The sequence below is a fragment of the Borostomias antarcticus genome (genome assembly GCF_949987555.1).
Source record: "Borostomias antarcticus genome assembly, chromosome: 1".
Taxonomy (NCBI): Eukaryota; Metazoa; Chordata; class Actinopteri; order Stomiiformes; family Stomiidae; genus Borostomias; species Borostomias antarcticus.
The window spans coordinates 21,573,974-21,596,518 of record NC_140234.1 but is presented as its reverse complement, the minus strand read 5'-3'; the positions used below and the strand labels follow the sequence as shown (position 1 = coordinate 21,596,518).

Here is a 22,545-nt window from a genome sequence, read left to right as displayed (position 1 = left end):
GAACGATGGCCACCGACGAGGTAATTACATAGGTCTTACTAGTCAAATGTAACGTTACAATATATAACGGTATGCTCGCGCTGTCTCTTGTCGGAGGCGTAGGCTACTGCAGTAAATCGTTAAGTCATTCCAAGGAAGTTCTGGACGACCCGACCACAAAATAATTATCTAAAAATAAACTGCATACAATAAACGACATTTGTCGAAAATGGACACATAAACAAGTGTGGGTAATGTAGATTAACCCACATTAAAATGAGACTTTCGTCACCTAAAATAAACTCCTCGGGGTCCCTTTAATGCGACAAATACGCATCTTTTTCACCGGGGCTCGAAATCACCTCAGTTTCCCACAACTGTCTCGAATTCTACTTTCAACTGTCCCAGACTTGACAATCATTGTCCCAAATGTAATGTTTTTTTCCCCCGTTCTACATGACTATAATAACTGTTTCAGTAACTCGCATCACTTCACTGACTCACTCTGGTCAATTTGAATGAAGTGTGAGTGCTCTAGGGCATTGGGGAATATTGCCTGCCTTTTCAGCGTAGTGAGGAATGATCGACAGTAGTGATGTGCTCAGCGACTATTTTCACTGACGACTAGACGGTGGTTTTGTAACCGATTACACGACTAGTCTAAAAACAGGATTCCCAAGTTTCTACAACAAGTGCTAGTTAGAAAAATTGAGGATGTTTCTCAAACTATGCAAGCTAAGATGCATGACTATTCTTGATGTTTCCCAACCACTCAGCGGCAGCCAATTTGCACGCGTTGCGCAGGGCTGTCACACACTGTTTGCCAGTGCAAAACAGTAGTTCATCCTGTCCTTACAGCTTATTACTTAGCAAAGATATAAATGTGATTTATTTTGTTTAATTGAAGAAGAGTAGGCTAGCCTATAGCCTGTAATGTTTCAGTAGGCTAAAACTATGTTTCACATAAAGACCGCGGATGTCAGAGAGGGCAATAACGTTAGAAGGCAAATTTATTCAAACATTGGTCCACAAAGAATAATGCAAATAATAAAGTGAAAGAAATAATAGCCTACCGTGCAAAAAATAGCCTAGATGAATTGTACATTTATGAAAGTATTATATACAGTATAATGTTTGGACTTGCGTGTCTACAATAAAGTTCCTCTATCTTTCTAACCAACATTCAGCGGAAGCCAATTTTCACTTGTTGCGCATCTCGCTCCAAGTCTGGTTTGGCTATTTAAAACACGGGGTACTTTGTGACAGTTGCTTGGATGTATACTAGTATACATAAACCTATGTTTTGCGAATTTAATGGTCTGCCTCCTTCAGAGTTCAACTCGGCAATTAGGCTGTGAAAGCGAGCGCGCCTCTTGGAATCTAGTCATATTAATTAGTCAATTAATATGAGCACACTTTAGTGGCAATGTGCCGTGCACCCCTGATCATTGAATAGCATAAGTAAATTACTATAATATTAAAGACCGCGGATGTCAGACGATAGGCTACGTATTAGGTGTATAGGCGCCAAATCCGGAGCTCCCATACGAAAGGAACACAGCATAAACAATAGGGATTGCGCAGATGAATGAATGAGGTGACTAATTATTTAAGTCTTTTTATAAATATTTTTATTTTTATCTAATTCTATTATATTTTGTTTAATCGACTATTATTTCTTAAACAACTAGCAAAAGCTGCGCCGTTTAGTCGTTTAAAGGACTATGCTCGTTTTTGACAACCTGGACCTTATTTACGACATATTATAAGAAGTTTGACTCACCCAGATCACTTTTGTGTTGTTCGGAGGCCTGTAGAAGAAATTTAAAATCCAGCGCGAGCCAGTATATCCATGTAATGGCGGCGCACGGGGCATAGGGAATGCAGCTTCTCAAAATCCATTTTCGGCCGCTAAACGGTTGTTTTCATCAATCACATTGCATGAATCGACAGTTGATATTCCTCTACGCGAGCCATTCTTTCGGTTTTCAAATACGTGGTCTGTAGCCACTGTAATATGATCTTTACACTGGCTATGCTCCCTCACATTCTCTGCGCTACGATCGGATTGTTGCTGACGAATGACGACGACAATATTCTCGGCACCAACTACGATCGTAGCGCAGAGAATGTGAGGGAGAATAGCAGGCTGCGCGCTGGCCTGTGCGCATGCGTGCTGGAGCAAGTGGGGGAGAGGCTTGTAAAGATCATATTACAGTGGCTACAGACCACGTATTTGAAAACCGAAAGAATGGCTCGCGTAGAGGAATATCAACTGTCGATTCATGCAATGTGATTGATGAAAACAACCGTTTAGCGGCCGAAAATGGATTTTGAGAAGCTGCATTCCCTATGCCCCGTGCGCCGCCATTACATGGATATACTGGCTCGCGCTGGATTTTAAATTTCTTCTACAGGCCTCCGAACAACACAAAAGTGATCTGGGTGAGTCAAACTTCTTATAATATGTCGTAAATAAGGTCCAGGTTGTCAAAAACGAGCATAGTCCTTTAAACGACTAGTCGCGTACATCCCTAATCGACAGTGAAGCAATAGGTTAATCACAGAGGGAGATGTGGATGGTAGGCTATTGCCTGATGCAGTTTAAACCAGTGTGTTGCCCTGATTCCCAATGATTGGCAATGCATAGCAAGCTGCCATGACAGTCAGTAATTCCTTAAGATAGCAACATCTAGCTAGCTCAATGAAGAGCTAGCACTACCGTTACAAAGCTGCTCCACAGAAGCTAACATAAGCTGGTTTCTAGGCTAGGTCAACCATCCAGCTAGTTGCTACGTTAGTTTGCTAGCTTAGTTGAAGAGCTATCAAACATAAGACAGTTGAAAGAACTGTCTGCAATCGTTATGCTACACTGACTGCTCCATTTAGGCCTAAACGTTATTTTTGCAGAGTGACGGAAGATGGTACTACAGAGTGAGAGGAGGCGGGACTATGTGGGCAATGCAGCGTGTGTCAACTGGCTTGTATTGGGGAGAAGAGAGCACAGCTCATATCGAGAGTGAGGAAACTTACACCTAAAAATTAAAAAAACAATATTTTTATCTGCAATGATACATTTCTCTACTGTCCCAGAACTGTCCTAGGTGCTTTTTAAAATTTTTAATGGGGCATACTTCATTTCGAGCTCAGTTTTCCTTTTTGTTATATTAGAATATGTACGCATCTCAGTCACAAAGCTATTTTAAATTAAAGTACTTAAAGTTAAGAAACCTTGGGGGGACCCTGAAAAAGGTTGAAATAAAAAAAGGTTGCAAATGCAACCAATTTTGGTGCAATTTTGGCCTTGGCGAGAGTCAGAGTGCTAGGCCATAGGTTATAGTTAGCGAGCTAGTTGATGACACAGTCCATGTGTCAAAAACTTTTGAATTGTTTTGGAACTTCAAATATTTTTTGACAGGCTGCATTGCTACAACACAGCCAGAAAAGACACCACAGTTCCAATCTTCAATATAATAATAATAATAATCTTTATAGAGCACATTTCAGACACAACATGTCTCTCAATGTGCTTTACACAACATATGAAATACAAAAGGCATACAATAGACAACAGAAAAACACAAACGTAAAATTCAGACATAACAATGTAAAATAGGAATGACATTATGCTAACAAAATTAAAAACCTGCATTGTTATTGTTCGGTGGAAAATGCCCTTTTGAACAGGTAGGTCTTCAGATTTTTCTTAAATGTATCCATGGTGCCAGAGTTTTTTTTTAAAGTCTAGCGGAAGCTCATTCCATAATCTGGGGGCATATGAGGAGAAGGCAGCTTCACCATAGGTTTTAGTTCTGGTGCGAGGAATGGTCAGTTGCAGTGAATCTGTGGACCTAAGGGCTCGGGCAGGAACATAACATACTAAAATATCACTGATGTAAACAGGAACGAGATCATGTAGGGAGCCAGTGTAGTGATCTCAGGACAGGGGGTAATGTGCTCATATTTTTGGGTGTTCATGAGAACCCTAGCTGCAGCATTTTGTACCAACCTCAGTCTATTTATTGCTTTACTGGAGAGTGAGTTGCAGTAGTCTAGACGACTGGTTATGAAGGCGTGTACTAGTTTCTCTGCATCGCTACGGGAAAGGGAGGGTTTAACTTTTGCAATATTTTTTAAGTGGGAAAAAGCCTTGCCTGTGACATTTCTAATGTGTGCGTCGAAGTTTAAGTTGCTGTCTAGGATGACACACAGATTTCTAGCCTGAGAGGTGACTTTGAGACCTACTCTCAAGATGGGCAATGACAGATTTTCTTTTCGTTTCATTTTCTATGATGACCAATATCTCGGTTTTATCTTGGTTTAGTTTCAGAAAATTGTGGGCCATCCATAAATTGATGGCGGAAAGACAATTTAGGAGGTCATCAACTGGCTGAAGATTTTTAGGAGTAGCAGCTATATATTTGTGTCATCTGCATAAAAATGAAAATCAACATTGTATTTGCAGATAATGGCTCCTAGTGGAAGCATGTAAAGGCTAAAAAGGATAGGTCCTAGGATGGAGCCCTGTGGAACGCCACAGCCACAAGTGCTGTTAAATCCTGTAGAGGAAAACTCATCAATTGAGACACAGTACTCACGACCAAGTAGATAGCTTCTAAACCAGTTTAGAACCGGGCCTCCAAGACCAACCCATTTCTCAAGCCTAGAGATAAGGATATCATGATCCACCGTGTCAAAAGCAGCGGAAAGATCAAGGAGCATCAAAACAGAGAGATTACAATTATCTAAGTGAATTCTGATGTCGTTGACAACTTTGACCAGGGCTGTCTCAGTGCTATGATTTGCATGGAAACCTGATTGGAATTTTTCAAAAATTGAGTTTGTATTTAGATTGTCTAGTAGTTGCCACAAAACAAGTTTTTCAATGATCTTGCTCATGAACATGCGATTTGAGATAGGCCTGAAATTGTTAAGAACAGAGGGGTCAAGGGAGCTCTTTTTAAGGAGAGGCCTAACTGTGGCCCTCTTGAAGATGGAGGGAAAAAAAACAGATTGTTAATTCGTGACTCTAAAATTCGAAAATTTGATTGCGTTGCTATTTTTATGTTTTACTGCTACATCAATGTATGTATGCTCAGTTTATTGCCCAAGGTCTGGACTGCTTTGTTTACCTCCGCGACAGCGCAGGGTGAGAGGTTATTTTTTCGGTGGCGTATATGCAGGATTACGCCAAAACGACTGGACTAATTTTCACGAAACTCATTGGAAGGGTGGTCCAACTTAGAACCCATTTAATTTCGGAGCAGATCCGAAGCACGGGTCAGGTCCACAGGCTGCCCAAACATGGCCCGCCATTCAACGCCATTCATTTTTTGATCAAGGATTACACAAAAACTATTTGACCGAATTTTGTGAAACTTGGTGGAGGGGTGTAGCATGGGCCAACTTACAACCCTTTCCATTTTGGGGCAGATTCGAATCACGGTCCAGATCCACAAATGAAAAACAAAACTGAAGTCATCTCCCTGTGTGGGGGCGCTAGAGACACAGGGTTTGGACTGGGGTGGGTGGGGGGAGAGCCCGGAGGGCACTGCACTGCCCCCTACCAGCTGTGTCCCGAGGGGGGCGCCACAGAGATGGCCATATACAGACCCATTACACCCATTCACCTCCAGTCATTTTTACCTCCGCCCCAGCGAATCAGTGCGATCGAGTCCACGATCCATCCAAACACGGCCTGTACGGCCATTAATTTCCATTCATTTTTTGGACTAGGATTACGCAAAATCTACCAGACCAGCTTTTAATCAAACACGGTAGAGGATTGTAGCATGGGCCAATTTAGAACCCATTCAATTTTGGCATACACAGAGCCACGAAATGTATTCAGGGGTGGAGGTTTGTGCTCTGAGCACCATTTCTGGTTCATGAACAGATATTTGCCATTTGTTAAGCAATTGGGGCAGCTGTAGCTCGAGGTAGGTCCAATGATTTTGGGTCGGCGATTCGAATCCCGTTTCCTCCTGACAACATGTCGTGCCATGTCTTGCCTCAGTGTCTGTAGGCAAGACATTGAACCCAAAATTGCTCTCAATGAGCAGGCTAGCACCTTGCATGGCAGCTGCCGCCATTGGTGTGTGTAGGGCTGTAACGATTATTACATAATCGTCAAACCGCGATTATTTTTTCTGACCGCGATTGTTTTTTTTGTAACCGCGGTAATGATTTTTTTAAATATATATATAAAATCTAAATCTGTTGCAGAGTTGATATGGTAGCAACCCTAGTTCAATGGAATTCTTCAACTTGTTGGCACTTGTCCTATATGTTCATAGCAAATAATGACAAGAGACACTATTAAAGAAGTAAAGAAGCACTGATGCATTGTCCACTTCATGTGCTATTTGTATACTCCAAATTTAATTTCATCTTAATTTTTCAATGCTTTTTTTTATTGAGGAGGATATATGTTCTATGTAAATGTTAACATTCATGATATTAAAGAGGTGTGGTTTTAAACCACAGGTTTACTTCATAGGCTGAGTACTTGTGTTATTAGGCTAAAAATGAGTCAAAACCCGGAACCCACACTCACTCACTCACTCACTCACTCACTCACTCACTCACTCACTCACTCACTCACTCACTCACTCACTCACTCACTCACTCACTCACTCACTCACTCACTCACTCTGTGTCTGTCTTTCTCTCTCTCTCTCTCTCTCTCTCTCTCTCTCAAACACACACTCTCTCACTCAAATCATGCGGACATGAGCATCAATGCCAGGGCCGGCCCGTGGCATAGGGGAAGTAGGCGGCCGCCTAGGGTGCTAGATCGGCAAGGGGCCGATTAAGCACAATAAAATCGGTCGTAGTACGTCCTGATAGACATTTCCTACCTGACAGGATGCGCTACCCATGAATTAAACATAATATAATGGGTGGAAGGTCCTCCTGAGGAGGTAGGCCAACTTTTCAGGACACTGGGTGATGACTAACATTATGGGTAGCTAGCTAGTTCTAACTCCATAGCCCACAGGCACAGCTTGAGTTAGCTAGCTAACGTTAGTTAATGTTACATTACCGACAGCCAGCATCGTTAGGTAAATAGTTGACTTATTGAGTGCTTAGCTGAATCAAACATTTAGTTTTTAATACCTGTGCAAGTTGACAGATGCTTGCTAGTTAGCTAGCATAGCTAGATAGAATCCGATTATAGGGATGCACCGATTGCAAAATTCTGGGCCGATGCCGATGTTTAAAATAACAATCCAGCCGATGGCCGATGTTTATTTTATTTAATTTTTATTCCCCCTTTTGTGCCAGGGAAACAAAGAAATGAAGTGTTTGGTTCCAAAACGCCGATTTTTATTTCACTTTAATTTGAAAGCAAACTACACGTGCGTTTGCGGCGTTACGTCACGGATCTTCTCCGAATCTGCAGCTTGGTAGGTTACGTTTTGCAACAAAAAAGACGTAATTGTTGCGACATAACATCGGCCACTACCATCGGTGAATGTCATTTTATTTGCAGATGGGCCGATGGCAGTCAACAAGGCCAACATCGGCCGATGAATCGGTGCATCCCTATCCGATTACACTTGCTATTGATAACTAGCTAGCTACCCTAATTAGAGTACGTTGCACCTTGTCCCTAAAATGACGAAATTCCTACCCTGTCTAGTATTAGACTGTTGAAAAACTGCATGGTAATAAACAAATTCTGATTAGAAAGAAGCACACGACCGAGTATAACGTTTCTTACCTTACTCTAATTGCGCATTTGCAGACAAGCCGTGGAGGCATACAACACCAAAGGCTACACAACAGTGCTGTTCAATGTAAGGCAAAGGTCTAACGGGAAAGATTCAAGTAAGCTTCTCTCTTATTGTAGGCTGGACGGTGTTACCGGTAACGCCGGTGTTGTCAGGGATTTAGTAGTCAACACTGTCACATCACAAAGTTTGTACTAACCAGCTAGAATAGACTTAAAAGATCTGCTCTTGCGATCAGCCAATTTAGCGACCACTGATCAAGTCATTTGGAGTGAAAATCGTCCGATTTAAATGTGTGCCGATGGTGGACGATCGGTCGAAGCATCCCTTTAAAAATGTATCTGGGAGGTGCACTTTGGTAGAGGAGAATACATCAAAAAGAAGCAGAAACAAAGGCACTCACCCAGTATCATTAAAATGCCTTCATTAAGTTGGCATTCAGAATAGAATAATAAAGCTCTGACGCGTTTCGGCTACATAGCCTTCGTCAGGGACTGAAGGTTGCTTTATATTGCTGAAACACGAGAGGTAATGTTTTCAGTGGCATGTGTCAGTCTATCCGTTCGTTTATTAGCAGGATTACGGGAAAACCGGTTTTCATAAAACTCGGAGGAGGGGTGTATCATGGGCCAACATAGAACCCATGAAATCTTGGAGCGGATCCAAATCACGGGGCTGGTCCACGAGCCGCCCATACACAGCCAGGCATTCACCAAGACAAATGCATGTGGGGTGTTTTACTCTGAAGCGCAACGAACGCAAAAAGCCCATGTGTGTTCACATGAAGAGGGCATGTTGAATCCAAATTGCATTTCGTGTGAGAGGATCGGAAGAACTTGAACAACTATGATATGGCTATAAATAGAGGTGTGTGAACATTTCATATCACGATTATAGTGACCAAATTATCACGGTTATGGTATTGTAAAATGTGCTGACATTTTTCTTAAAGTACTGATACACATACTGAAATAATTTCACCAAGTTGTATATTGAACACCGCAAATAAAATTTGTCTGCACTTTTTTTGCATAAACATTAAAATAGTGCGTCTGGGTGACTTGCTAACTTTGGTTGATGCTGGACAGTATTAACAGTGAGTTTTTCAAAGCATGGAAATCAAAGTTTAAAAGATAATTTTAAATCAAATTTCATTTTCAATTTCATCAATTTTTATCACGGTTTATCATTATACCGGTTATCGTTACATCCCTAGCTATAAACTCTATCTTGCACCGTTTATCTCTACAACCCCATTTGTAACTTGCAATAAGATTAATGTAGGCAAATTCGTCTAAGAAGCATTTGCGCTATTCCTAATTATTAGAAGAGATATCTGTCTCACTTGCTCTCGAAGCAGGTATTGCGCAACACTGAGCAGGTATTGTGCAATATAGCCACGCGTGCCAGGCAGAGACCCACTCTGAGATACGGTGAGGAGAGAATGAGATGATGAGACGACAGCCTTTTTCTCTGAGGGAGGAAACATGAGCAATCTTGGTGTCATATTTCACTATGACATGACAAGAGTAAGGAGAGCTGCTCTGTGGTTTACAGATTGTGTCATTAATGTTATAAGGTTTCTTTTTAACATGAGTTAAAATCCAAAATATTGCCAAATTGCTTTTGGAAATCCTCCCCCACCATCTAGTTTAATCAACTCCAGCAGGGCTTGCAACTCGAGACTCGTGAACTACGACTTGTGAACTACGTCTGTATGGGAGCTAGGCTTGTCACTGTACTCTGTACTTCAGTACTAATTCGGTACTTACATTGCTGCGGTACTGACGGTACCTGTTTTTCCATGGTACCGAAGGTACCGTGTTTTCTATTTAATTTGCCGCTTGTCTTCTTCTACGCTGCTGCGTGCTGCCGTCCAATCACAGTGCACCACCCATGACAGCAGCGTAGAAGAAGACAAGCGTTTGCCGATGATTCATTTTGCGAAAATATGAGCTGGTTTTGAGCGTAAGATTGAACATGTTTATTAGCAGCGCATTTCTTTCAAAACCATGCGTTTTCAAAGACGCAACCCTCCTGCTTCTGTGAGTAGCCTGCCTTTGAAATTTCTCTGCGATACTTTATCGAGTAGTTTTGATCCCAGAACGTTCAACCTGATTTCGCTAATGGGGGGGATAAGGGACTGCTAGTCCGTCAGGTTAGCAGTCGTGTGAGGGGCTACCTAGTTTAGGTGCTGCAAGAATTATGACTGGACTTTTTCAGTCATCTAGGCTACAACCCCCACGCCTTGTCGATCCCGCCCGAGCCCGATGCAACTGACCGCTAGTTCAACCCAATGACGTTACGTTACTCGTTGATTACTTAAGACTTTCACTACAAAACACTATGATGATGACCGAGTTCGGCTAGAAACAGGTAAACACGTGAGTAGGAGAAGCCATCTATTAGCCATTTGGTAAGAATAATTCATGTACATGATAATGTGAAAATATAAGTGATTGACATTGTGTAGGGCACTGTGTATAGACACTTGGGCTGTGGGAGGGACAGCGTGTAGCATGTTATGTTTTATGTTTCGGTGCTAGTAGACCCAAGTTCGGGGAGATGCCATTTGGGGAAGAACCGTGATGGGGATCTATGTTCCTTTTTATGACCTGCGCTAGCCTCTTGCTAGCAAGTTAGCGATAGCACTAGCGTGTAGCACTGTTGACACTTGTCACATGGTTTGTCTAAATAAACGCGTCATTCAGTCGAAGCTGTGTGATGAGCGAGCAAGAACGCTACACAGTTCAGTTGAATTGCTGCTTGCGGTACTCATGCACGTTGTACTTCACACGCGTGCATGTATTACTCACACGCACTCTTGTACGCCGTGGTACAGAAATTGGTACCGAATACCGTAGAAATTTACTGGTACCGGTACCGACTACTGAATTTCTGGTACCGTGACAAGCCTAATCGGAGCCCGATAGCGGATCCGATCGGTCCCATCTTTTAGTACTTGGTTGTTTGGTTATAGCCTAGTTGTTTTTGGCAGTTCAGATTGTAGAATAAATTAATGACACTTGTTTAGAAACTAGTGTTAAGTGTCTGTGGACTCTTCGTGGTTGTTTGGCACTCGGGATGGTTTTCGTTAGGATTTTATCGATACCGGTATCGATACCGATATTGCTTATCGATACCGATACTTATCAATTCTCATATCGATACTACTCTACCACTTTGGGACTCATACACTGCCTGAGTCAATGGGACTTTCTGTCTCAGTTGGCCTTCATTTACACAGTGGACTGTCACTGTAATATAGTGATCCTGTGTGATACTTGTCCATCCACCGCTGGTTATGGCTACTTTTGACACATGATAAGCTTACCTATGATGTTTCTCTTTTCAACTGCATGCCAAGCAGGTATGAGGGTGTCTGATAATGGGCCTCTGGAAGGGGAGTGGTAACTGAGATTAAGGGCTGTGGTCAAACTGTTAACAGTAACAGTTACTAAGATCAGAAGACAGACTAAACTCTGGTTACATTGGTTATGTAGCTAGTTACAGCAACCGGAAATATTTTCATTTCATCATCTCTCATTCGTAGTCAGAAAATCGCGATGCTAATTTTCACTATGTTAAACTCCATTGACTTATGGAAAAAATGTTAGCGATCTAAAAGTCTGTGACTGTTGGCATTCATTTTTTGGGGGGGTGGGAGGTCACGTTGACCTCCAAGGCACTAGTAGGGGAAACAGTGAAAAAAAAAGTTTTTACTTCATAATAACGATAACAAATGTTACCTGCATCTTTAGCCTGGCTCATCTGCTGCTGCAGCATTGCTATCGGAGCCATCAGCGTTAGCATTAGGCGCTTCGCTAAAGCAGTCAAACACGCTGCACTGCTTCACATTTACCGAATGTGAATCTTATGTTTCATGAGGTTGTTGGTGTTACCCCCTTTGGACACAACTAACCACCGCCATGCCTACTTCCTTGAGAGGCCTAGTAGAGAGAAGTAAATAATAACAATGTCATTGCCTGTCACCAGCAGCTTTGTCATGATTAGGAGATGAATCCCTAGGGAGGTGTTCCAGGCGTGTCCGGCTGGGAGGAGGCCGCGGAGTAGACCCAGGACTAGGTGGCGGGACTACATCTCCGCACTGGCCTGTGAGCGGCTAAAGATTCCCCAGGCAGAGCTGGTTGATGCTGCTAGGGAAAGGGATGTCTGGTGCCCCCTGCTGGAGCTGCTGCCTCCACGTCCCGACCCCGGATAAGCGGATGAAGATGGATGGATGGATGGATGCCAGCTACATTGGCTGACTTATGAAAATAACGCGGCACCATGGATTCATGACACAAACACGTTAAATACCGATAGCAGCACCATTTGTCCATGAGCTTATCGATATTTCGGTACTGACCCAATGATGAACCGATACCAAAAAATACCAGTTCCCGATACCCATCTCTATTCGGCACGTTCGTTTGTTCGTTCTATCTTATTTATCTATTTTAAACAGACAACAGGTCCCTCTCCAGATGCTCCCCCTGAGTGAAGACCCTGTGTCTCTAGCCACCCTGGGGGCCGAGCTACCGGGTGCCAAAATCCCCCCCATTCATTGTCAGTTCTTCACTACTAATGAATGGAGGTGAATGGGCGGCCGTGTTCAGGCGTCTCTGTGGCACCCCTCTCGGGTTGCGGGCTAGATAATTATTCGAAAAACATCATTTATTTGATTGTATCAATTTCCTTTAGTACAGAATGATAGATGGTTTTCAATAAGTTTCCTCCAATTATTGGAGTGGACATTCACTTGATATTTATTTTGAGCACTCTTACATCCCTTGTTCAATGTAGCTATTATAATAAGATAATTATTATTACCACAAAAAAGATTATTTGCAGAAATTTGCAGGATTTTTTTCAGGGGCGGTGGTAGGCCCCCCGAAACTACTATTGTTGTCACAGGCAGGCATGTCACCGATACATGGCGTCAACAGTGTCTTCATAGAGGCGTTTAACAATATTTATTTAAAACACGTAAACAAAAAATTAAATTTCCTGCAGAAAATGCATGTGAATGCTGAACAGCTGAAAATAAATTGCAAAAGCATTCCTGAAAGTGCATAGCCTAAATGTGAAAACTTCGAACTAATTTAAATGCAACGCCATTTAGTCCACAACATATAGCCTAGCTAATGTTAGCCTATATAATTACTAACATCAGAAGACATGGACTAATGTGTGGTTACATGTGGCTAATTACAGCAACCGAAAATATTTTCATTTTGTTATCTCCCAGTCAGAAAATGTCCACTAGCAATGATGCTAATTTCTGCCATGTTAAACTCAATTGACTTATGCAAAAAATGTAAGTGATCTGATATTTTTGGCATGGAAAAAAAAAAAATCTGTTTGCTACTAGGCTATTTCACACACCAGGTTTTTATGCGATCCTGTCCCACCATCCCGCTTAAATTTATTTTATTTTTTTAAAGACATTTTGGTCGCATTTTTGGGTCTTTAAAGGAGGGAAGAGAGGTCCCTCTAAGGCAGTTGTAGGGGAAACGCTTCAATTAGCGTCCTTTTAAATGTATTTCTGAATTTTATCCCCTATTCACCCAATTTGGTAGCCAATCATGCCTGAGCCACCTGACTCTCTCAAGTCCGTGACCGTGACTCCAACACCAGATAGGTCGCTGAAATTAAACTAACCATTCACTGGAGTGGCAGCCCAAAATGTAAACCCCGGTGGGTAAACACTGGAACCATGCTTTGACCACTACACCTTCGTGGATCCCCGAAGAGTGTCTTTGAGTATTCACAATAAGAGTACTGTTTGTAGTTTAAAAAATCAGTTTTACGATAAATACTGATTTACACAAAATGCAAAATAATTAAATTAACTTCCTACTCTTAAACTTGAATAATAAAGTAGTATATCTCAAGTGGGCTGTGGCTTGCTGGTTGTCTCTCACACGAGTGATGGCAAGAGAGGATACCTACAGGTTAGCTATTACCGATCCTTCCCTCTGTTCTGCCCTCTCCTTTCCCTTTCCACACCTCCCTTTCTCTTGTCTGTTTATTTATGTTGGGGGATACCTCTCATTGCTTTGCACTCATTGTCTAGTTACCGACTTACACTCCACTAACGACTTCACTCTAGTCACTATAACAACCAAATATGATGTTTGACTGTTGCATGACTTAAGATGGAATTCCCCTGGATTTCTATTACCTTGATTGAAATCAAATCTGAAAATCATGACTAAGGAACTGTCCCTCCCTGACTGTAGAGACTTCCCATCACCATGTCTTAAACCTGCTCGTTATAGTGCGCCTGCTCGTTCTGGTGCACCTGATGTTCAAAGCTTTGGTTCGCCCTGCCTTAATATTTAAAACCAGTGAAGGCATGAGATTTTGTGGAAAGTGCAGTTCCTCTCAGTTATGAGGACCATCAATGGGATTTAGCCGTTTTGTTGTGTGTCGTTCCTGTTATGTTTTGCTGATATTCAAGGCCCTATGAAATCCATGTTTTTCCGTAACCTGACGTGCCTCTCAGTTGGAAACCGTTTGGAAAAGGGCAGGCACTTTCAAAAATTCTTGTCAGGTGATTGGATGAACTGTCTCACACGTCTCAACCGCTCCTCGCTGTCATCACACCTAAACCTGCCCAGTGGAGCTCTTTGTATATTCCCAAATTCCTCAGAACCATCGCTGGTTGGCGAGATTTTTTTGATCTGGCACAAACAGATCTCTATGGAGAGTATCCAGACTTATTTGAGAGAAACAGAATGTGAGCTTGTGAAATCAGGATGGTCTCACGAGGCTAGCTTTTCCATGTTCAAGTCTGAAATTCATTTTTATGTCCGGATTCTGTGATTCACATCGCAGAAATTGTAGGTCCCTAGATAGATAGATGGATAGATAGATACTTTATTGATCCCCCTAGGGGGGAATTAGTTTTTTTCAGCAATGGAAATTACATCAAGGCTGGAAATGAAAAGAAAATCACTAGATGCAGAGTAGTACGAGTAAAAAAAGAGGAGGAACAGAGACTATACATCCGTACAGGATGTGTACAGTATAGATGTATATGTACATTATATATATATATATATATATATATATATATATATAGTCCTATATATAGTCCCTGTTCCTCCTCTTTTTTATTCTCTAGATATATAAGTAGGCTATATTACAGTAAGATGAGATCTTGATGAATGTGATGATAATTGCAATTTAGGCCACACCAGATCCCTGTCAATGAACTTGCACTTTAGGTTTCCCACTGTTGATAATATGGCTTTCTGTTTTTATCCCCTGACCATTAAAGTTGAACTTAGCTATCCAGTTATAATATCATCACTGCTGGATGTTCTCTCAACTATACTGTACTTCAGTACCTCATCCCAGCTATGAGAGAAAAAAACGTGGGCCCACTTTTTCCTCCCAACAGACTGTTTTTGCTAGATTACACCTGCCTGTCAAGGAGAAATTGGAATGCCAGTTTACTGTAAAAGCAATCGTAAATGTGCTGTCTCAGCCCTGTTGGATTTCCCAACAGCATACTCATGCTGTCTAGTAGAATCAACCAAGCAAGCTTTAAATTGTGCATTAATGTCTTGTGCTAACATTGTATTGAAGGCAAGTTTGAATAATTTCTTATTTTAATAATTGTTGAAAGGAAATTATAAGCTTAGCTTAGTATTTTTTCTTGGTTATTTTTAAATCCATATTTTCTGAAGAAAAAACTAAATGATTTTGATTTCCTGATCTGTCATAATATGCCTGATAATGTTTTCATGGAATAATTTGTCATCGATCACTAACTAGGCCTAATAGGTAGAAAAGCACTCAGAATATAGGTCATTCTTTCCCATCATAGTTGTGGTGCTCGGCTACCCTCCCTTGTCTTAGGTCAGTTGCTGGGCTTCTGTTCTTGAGACACTGACTCTAGGTTCTAAACCGCTACATTAATTTGATCCAGCAAATAATGTGTTAAAAAAAGAGCTTGGAAATGTGACAAAGTGAAATTTCATTTCTTGTTTATTGCTTGTTTTCCTATTGGACAATAGACGGGAGCTCTGCCCTGGCAACAAAAGTAGGTTATTTGCATACTGTCTTCTGATTGGCTTGTGCTTTCTCCGGCTTGCCCAATCGCACAGTTCCTTCCTAGTGGTAGGCTATGCTAATTAGGTACTGTTGCTGGGGTTCAGAGGGGTGGTTACTCTGTGTGATTCTGCTGCATTGTGTTGCCTGGTGAGAGACGTTGATAAATGAGTACTTAATGATCTGCAGAATTCCCACTCACTGCAGACAGACTGAGATTTCAAAATGGAACTGAGAAGATTCGATTACAGGGCTTTAGGCTTGCTTTCAGTGCTCAGTTGAATCAGACAAGTAAAACAACTGATGCTACTGGAAATCAGTCTTGCTAGTATTCATCTATCGTGGCTGCTACCTCCTAGACTTTTAACTCTCTACCCCATCTGTCAAAAAGCAATTAGGAATGTAACTAAGTTTTGGGTGAAGGGAACTTTGAATCTCAGAATTCTGCAAGATGCATTACTTTGTTTTGATATTCAAAACACATTTTACTAAGGTTTCCTGTTCAATTTTATGTTCACATCTACGCAGTCCTTTTATATTCAAATGTGCATTGTTAATAATGATTAGTGTAAAGTTATTACATTTAAGAAATTGTGGTGCTGGACAGTGCACATTGAAAGCACTTACTTTCACAGACCTTGGACACTGAAAAGTGAAATGGCCCAAGTCTTACAATAAGTTTGTTTAATGCCTTTTGTGATGGTGATGAGCAGCAGTAGCATTTTTAAAGCATCTATAGAATTATAATCAACATAAAGTAACTTTTCCCTAAGTACTCTATTCATTTTTGCTGTGTATTTTGAGTCCATTAGAATAAAGTGACACTCAAGATGGGGGATAGTTCATTATTCAGTTTAAAGGGATAGTTCATCTGTATAGTATGCAGAGTATAATAAGCTGAGACTGAAGGGAAATAGTACATGGAATCATTTGCTATGAGGTACATGGATTAATTTGTGTTTTGGACAAGCTAATTAGTTAGGTTAATTGAAAGTTCAAATCAAGTTCAAAGACTATATGAACTCTATTGTTCACTGCCAATCAGAAAGTAGCCTAAAACCTATAGGGATTTAAGCAAATCTGATTGCCACAACCATGTAAATTTTAGCAGGCTACTGTATGTTTCTCATTCAGACCTCTGATGGCAGTGTTGCCAACATGTTTAGACAGTGGATTAATGTGAATGTTCTCAGTGAGTTCAGCTCGCTCTTCTGGTCGTTCCCCGGCTGTAGCTAAAGCCTGCTTCGGTTGATGCTGAGGTTGTGCGAGGAATAGTACAAAAGTGCTGATTGGCTGAAATGAAAGCTGTGTTATATTGTCATTGGCCACAGAAGTCAGGCTGCGAGTGGGCTCTGCCCAGCGTCATCTCTTGTCATCTGTCACTGACACGCAGGAGTTGCACGAGTCAGTGAATAAATCAATGCTTGTCATTTTTATTGCATGTGGCAATTGTCAGTTGAGAAGGAAGGCCCATCAGTTGGTGAATGAACTGGAGCACTCTTGATTGCAGTGGAATTTCCAGTTTTCTCTCAGAGAGATACACTTGTACGACACATACTTTTACTTGATTAACAAGCAATATTTATCACAACAAAATTGAAACTGGAGTTATTTGTAAGCCTTGCTGTAAAGGCTGCTGTACAACTGATCGATGCACTTTCACATTTTGAAGCGCTTAGGTCTTGTGTTTTCAGGTATATATTCTGTCTACGCCTAAAGTTCCTTGACTACAGCGAGAGAGAAACTGAACAGTAATCGCAGCCGTAAGGATTAGATAAAGCATAATCCAGAGTGATGGGGTTGAGAGATGACGTTTCACAGGGACGAGCGGGAAAGGTGATGTCCGATTGCTGCTTATAGCATCAGACAGCGGCTAGTTTCGCCCTCTCTTTCTCTCTCCCACTCTCTCTTTTTCTCTCTCTCCCCTTCTCCCCTTTCCCTACTCCTGTCTCTCTCTGCTGTTGGGAATGAGTTGTACGTGCCGTGACGCAGCAGTTCACCAGCCCTCAGACTGAACAGGAGGAGGAGGAGGAGGAGGGGAAGGCTGGGTAACCACAGACCAAGGCCCAGCTGATGCTCCCATCGCCATGCTTAGTCACTAGCCGGCAGACGTGCCAGACAGAGAGGGGGGTCTGTTCATTGACAGCTCACCACTCCTCCCCTCCTTACCCCAACAGAAAACCAGCTTCATGCTCTGCATGTGCCCTCATTGTCCGGTGTTAACCGGCCGAGAGTTCGCTCCAGTTTGCGCGCCATTGATTCTTTATATTAGAGGGAAAGAGAGAGAGAGAGAGCGTCCGTCCGACTGGAATGCGCGCATGTTTGAGCAACCTTGTGACAGAAGCGTGACTGTGTGGGCTGTGTCCTCTGGGTCTCCTGCTGCTGTTGGGGGATGAAACCTGATCTGGGCGGGGGGGGGAGGAGGACGGGGGGGCGGGCGGGCGGAGAGGGAGGACAACGGCAACGCTGCCGAGTCGCGCGGCGCTCTGACATCATCGTGCGCTGCTTTCCTGTGATGTGACTTCACCCCTGCATGCCTGGGGGTGGCAGCAGGGCTGCCCTCCGCATGAAACAAGTCACAAATAATTATCATGATCATGCCAAAGCTATGACTTTCTTTGCTGCGTTAAATTATTTTATATTTTTTACTCCTTTTTTTTATGCAACATTTTTGTATCATAGTATATGGATATCTCTAATCAGGGCTGTACGTTAACTTTTTTAGCTCCTAGCACTGGTGCTACAGAGGTAAAAAATTTGTAGCACAGGCCAAAATCTTTTAGCACAGGCCAAAAGTTTGTAGCACAGGCCAAATTTTTTTTGCACAATTTTAAAATGTCCGTTATCACCTCTAAAAACAATAAGTAATGCATTTCATCACTTATACACACTAGCAAAGGATATTTGGGGTAGTGAGTGACTTTGTGGTTGCCTCAAAGGGTGGGTGAAGGTTGAGAGAAGGTTGTGGGTTCGAATCCCGCTTGTCTCAGGTCCTTTCTGTGTGGAGTTGCATGTTCTCCCTGTGCTTGCGTGGGTTTCCTCCGGGTGCTCCGGTTTCCACCAGTTATCAGAAATAACATAACTTGCATTCAGTGTCCAAAATTAACTTTTTGCACAGCCAAATGGCTAGTGTGTGTTCAAATGCTATGCAATAGATAACTATTGTTGTTGCTGTATTCTTTTTGGGGGATGGTGAGCAGAAAATCTAACAGCTAGAATGTCACACCTGACACAGCACATGCGCGCACACACACACACACACTCCCACCCATTACATTACAGCCCCCCCCCCCCCCCCCCACACACACACACACATACATACAGGCAAGCACACACACTTGCTTTTGTCTGGCGACTGGCGCTAATTCTGGACCCTTAGCCTTATTGTCGCCGTCTCATAATAAAAAATATATATATAGTGGGGCTACTCACCTACTGCATGGCCGTGTTCTAGCTCCTGCTGTCCGACCAGCATATTGGCTGGTTTTCCGTTTTGGATGAGACGCACGTACACCATCTCACACTCCTTGTTAGAGGCATCTGTGTCACCGTCGATCATGACAGAGACATAGTGGTTTTGTTTGATTTCCTCAGCCAGGTTGGACTTCATTTGTTCTGCTATGGTCTGAACCATCTCTCCACAACGAACATGGTTGTCATAGGATGGCGTGATATCTGCTCCATTCTTTTTGCATAGTGAAATTAAAGGCCTAAACTTTGTAAAAGGAAGTTCTTCTTTTGCGATGCAATAAGCAACATTCATCTTCATCTTTACTTCACGGAGAGCAGCCTCGTCTGCTCTGGTGAGCCCAGCATTGAGTAGTTTAGAGACAGTACCAGCCCGGTTCGGTTTTTGTTTAGCATTGAATGCATCTCTGGCCAAAAGATGACGGTGAGAAGTGTTGTGTTTGCTAACGTTATCTCGTTTAAAAATGTTATTGCCTACAACATAAGGACTGTTGTCGCTCTTTTTCGAAGTTTCCTTACAGTACGAACAAAACAATAGCCCTTTCGCTTCGTCGAAGATTAGCCAAGGGAAGTCTTTTTTCCACTCTGGGTTGTACTTGTATGTTTTCTCTTTAGTGGTAACGTCTTTTTCTGTTTCAGCTGGAACAGTTATGATGCTGGGTTCTTCTCTTCCATCCCTTTCTTCCTGGCGAGCTCGTTTGCCATCTTTCTCGAGCGGCAGAAAAAAGCGCTTCATCTTTGAGCCTAGCTCACCTGCTCAACTTAAAGCGTTCCTTAAGCGGAAGTTGTGAAATGGACCCACTGCATTGTGGGAAATGGTGTTTGGTGAACAGGCAATTCTATGGTGAGGGAAGGACAAAAGGACTACAACTGAAAAACAAATGGCAACAAAACAGCCGGTAGCACGTGTGCTAGTATGCAAAATAAGTCATAGCACTGCCCATTTTTCCACTAGCACGTGCGACATATATGTCGCACTGTACAGCCCTGCTAATGCATTGGAACTCTACCCTGAAATATTATTTAGAGGGAAATATGTTTCCTCTAAGTAACGTTATGCTCTAGCTTATAGTGACTCGAATCCAGGGACAGGGGTTTTAGAAGGTAAACTGGGACAGTCATTGATTTATTAATTCACAGTTGGTTGAAGTTTTTAAATGCAGCGGTTGTTTTGTGACTGACCTTGCATATATTTTGGTCCTAGTCCTAATTAAAGAGGCTTTGGCTTTGCATTGACTACAATCACCTGCTAGCCCACATTGTCCCAAGCACCAACTGACCAGAACAAATTCCTAGTATATGTGTAAAAACTTACCTGGCAAAATAAAATCAGTTTCTGATTCTGATGAGAGTTTGCTTATGTTGTTTAGTCGTAGGACCGCTCGCCTAGCCTGCTCCTCTCCAGGCTCAGCATGTAGGCTAGTTTACTAGGCCCGTTCAGTGGCCTGGGCCTTAACGCTTTGCCTTTCAAGCCATTTTCATCTTCGCATGTCCACTCCCGTTTAAGTGCACCGTGTTTCTTTGACATCTTTCCGCTCCTCTGCCGCCCTAGGAAGAATGTTGATGGATTCGGGGCTTCTGTAATAGTTTCCCCAATCAATTATTAACCTTAAATCTGGAGAACACTGCCTTTTTTTCTTCTTTTCTGGCCATCATGCAGGGATCTGATGAAATATTCTAGTAGTGTGCAGCAGGCATTACATCATCTCTGTGGAATGGTCTCTTTTCTCATGGCGTTTCCTCAGTCTGTGGGTTTCGTGTTCCTTTTTTCTTTTTTCTTTTTAAAATCTAGCAAGTTAGGTTGAAGTGCAATCTGCTATGCATTTGTTATAGCTTTGACTCATGAATGGGAAGTTTTAAGTTGCCCCGTTTTCATTGCATTACGTTTAGTGTGTCAAATGGGAAATGTTTGTGTGGTCATAGTTATGGACGGAGATGTTGGCAGCGAAGGCAAAATGAGACCCGATCCTTCACTTCCCTGGAAGTGTGTGTGCGCCTGGGCCCGTGCCCGTGTGTGCCTCTTAATGACCCATCAGTCGATCGCACCTCCGTGGCTCTGCCTCTTTTCATGGCCCTATTTACCACTCCATCTTTGTAATGTTTCCTTTGACTCGTTCCGGTATCGAGCAGAGATCCATCTCCTTCGCCCTCACATGTACATCCTGTCTTAAATGGTCGTATTGATGAAATGATAGTTTACCTTCCGCTGAGTAACGGAGATATCAGGGAAGAGGAAAGGCATAGAGATGCTTCGTAATGTTCACCTTTGACCCTGTGAAGAATGGGAGAGAGGGGTGGACGCCCGGGGGCTAGGGATGGATATTGATAAGATTTTAGCGATTCCGATTCCATTTTAGATTCTGCTTATCGATCCGATTCCTTATCGATTCTCTTATTGATTCTTATTGGGCAAAAGAGTACAAACAGGTTTATTAACCTTAATTTTCTTTTATATATACTTGGAACATGCCAATTAGGTGTATTCACCTTGAACTAAATATAAAACTGACATAAACAAATTTGTATTTTTTTCTATAGAAAAAGATAAATAAAACATGAATCATTCTGTTGAATTTTAAATCCAATAACAGTCTAACATGTTACTAGTAGAAATTACAATGCTCCTTCCATTTAAAAAGGGTATATGAGCTGAGCTGACAAAAATAAAACTAGCAGCGGTAACTGGCAACAAATACAAAAGTGAAGTCCAAATGGAACTGAGTAGGTCTGCAACCATCAAACTGTATGGAGAATTAACAATTCTACTACTTCTACAAGAAGTAGCCTCTGACCCAGACCAACTGCCACCAGCCTGACTCTGAACGGCATCATCTAAATTACATGGATGGAAATGGAGATTATTCATATAGTGAAAGCTGGTTTACACAATTAAACAAATGTCACTAACACAATAGACAGGGACTCTGGAGGAGTTTACCTTCGACTACACTAACGTTAGCTGCGCTGCTGTCGTCACTCCGGAGCGCATCAAAAACGGGACATTCCTGCAAAGTTATCGCATGCTGTGTGGCCAAATGTTTTTGCATATTTGTAGTATTTTCCCCCTTTGATGATATACGTTTTTGCAAGCATTGCAAGTGGCCGTGTTGTCATCGTGTCGCGTGAAATGTAACTACACTTTAGAACGTTTATGCCTAGACGACATGTTGCTTGCCTCTTCTACCGCGGTCTAATAAAACAAAACAAGGCATCGTGCGTGCGACGTCATCGCGCATGCGCAGCAACGACAGGAATCGATAGCGGAATCGTTAAGGATTTTGGCCAGCGATTCAAAGGA

The 22,545-nt window shown here is 42.2% G+C and overlaps 1 protein-coding gene across 1 annotated transcript in view; it reads left to right on the top strand.

Annotated features, from left to right (window-relative positions):
• The window catches only part of dyrk1aa (dual-specificity tyrosine-(Y)-phosphorylation regulated kinase 1A, a), a 38,564-nt gene that overhangs the window by 4,560 nt on the left and 11,459 nt on the right, over nucleotides 1–22,545 (top strand). The window lies entirely within an intron of this gene.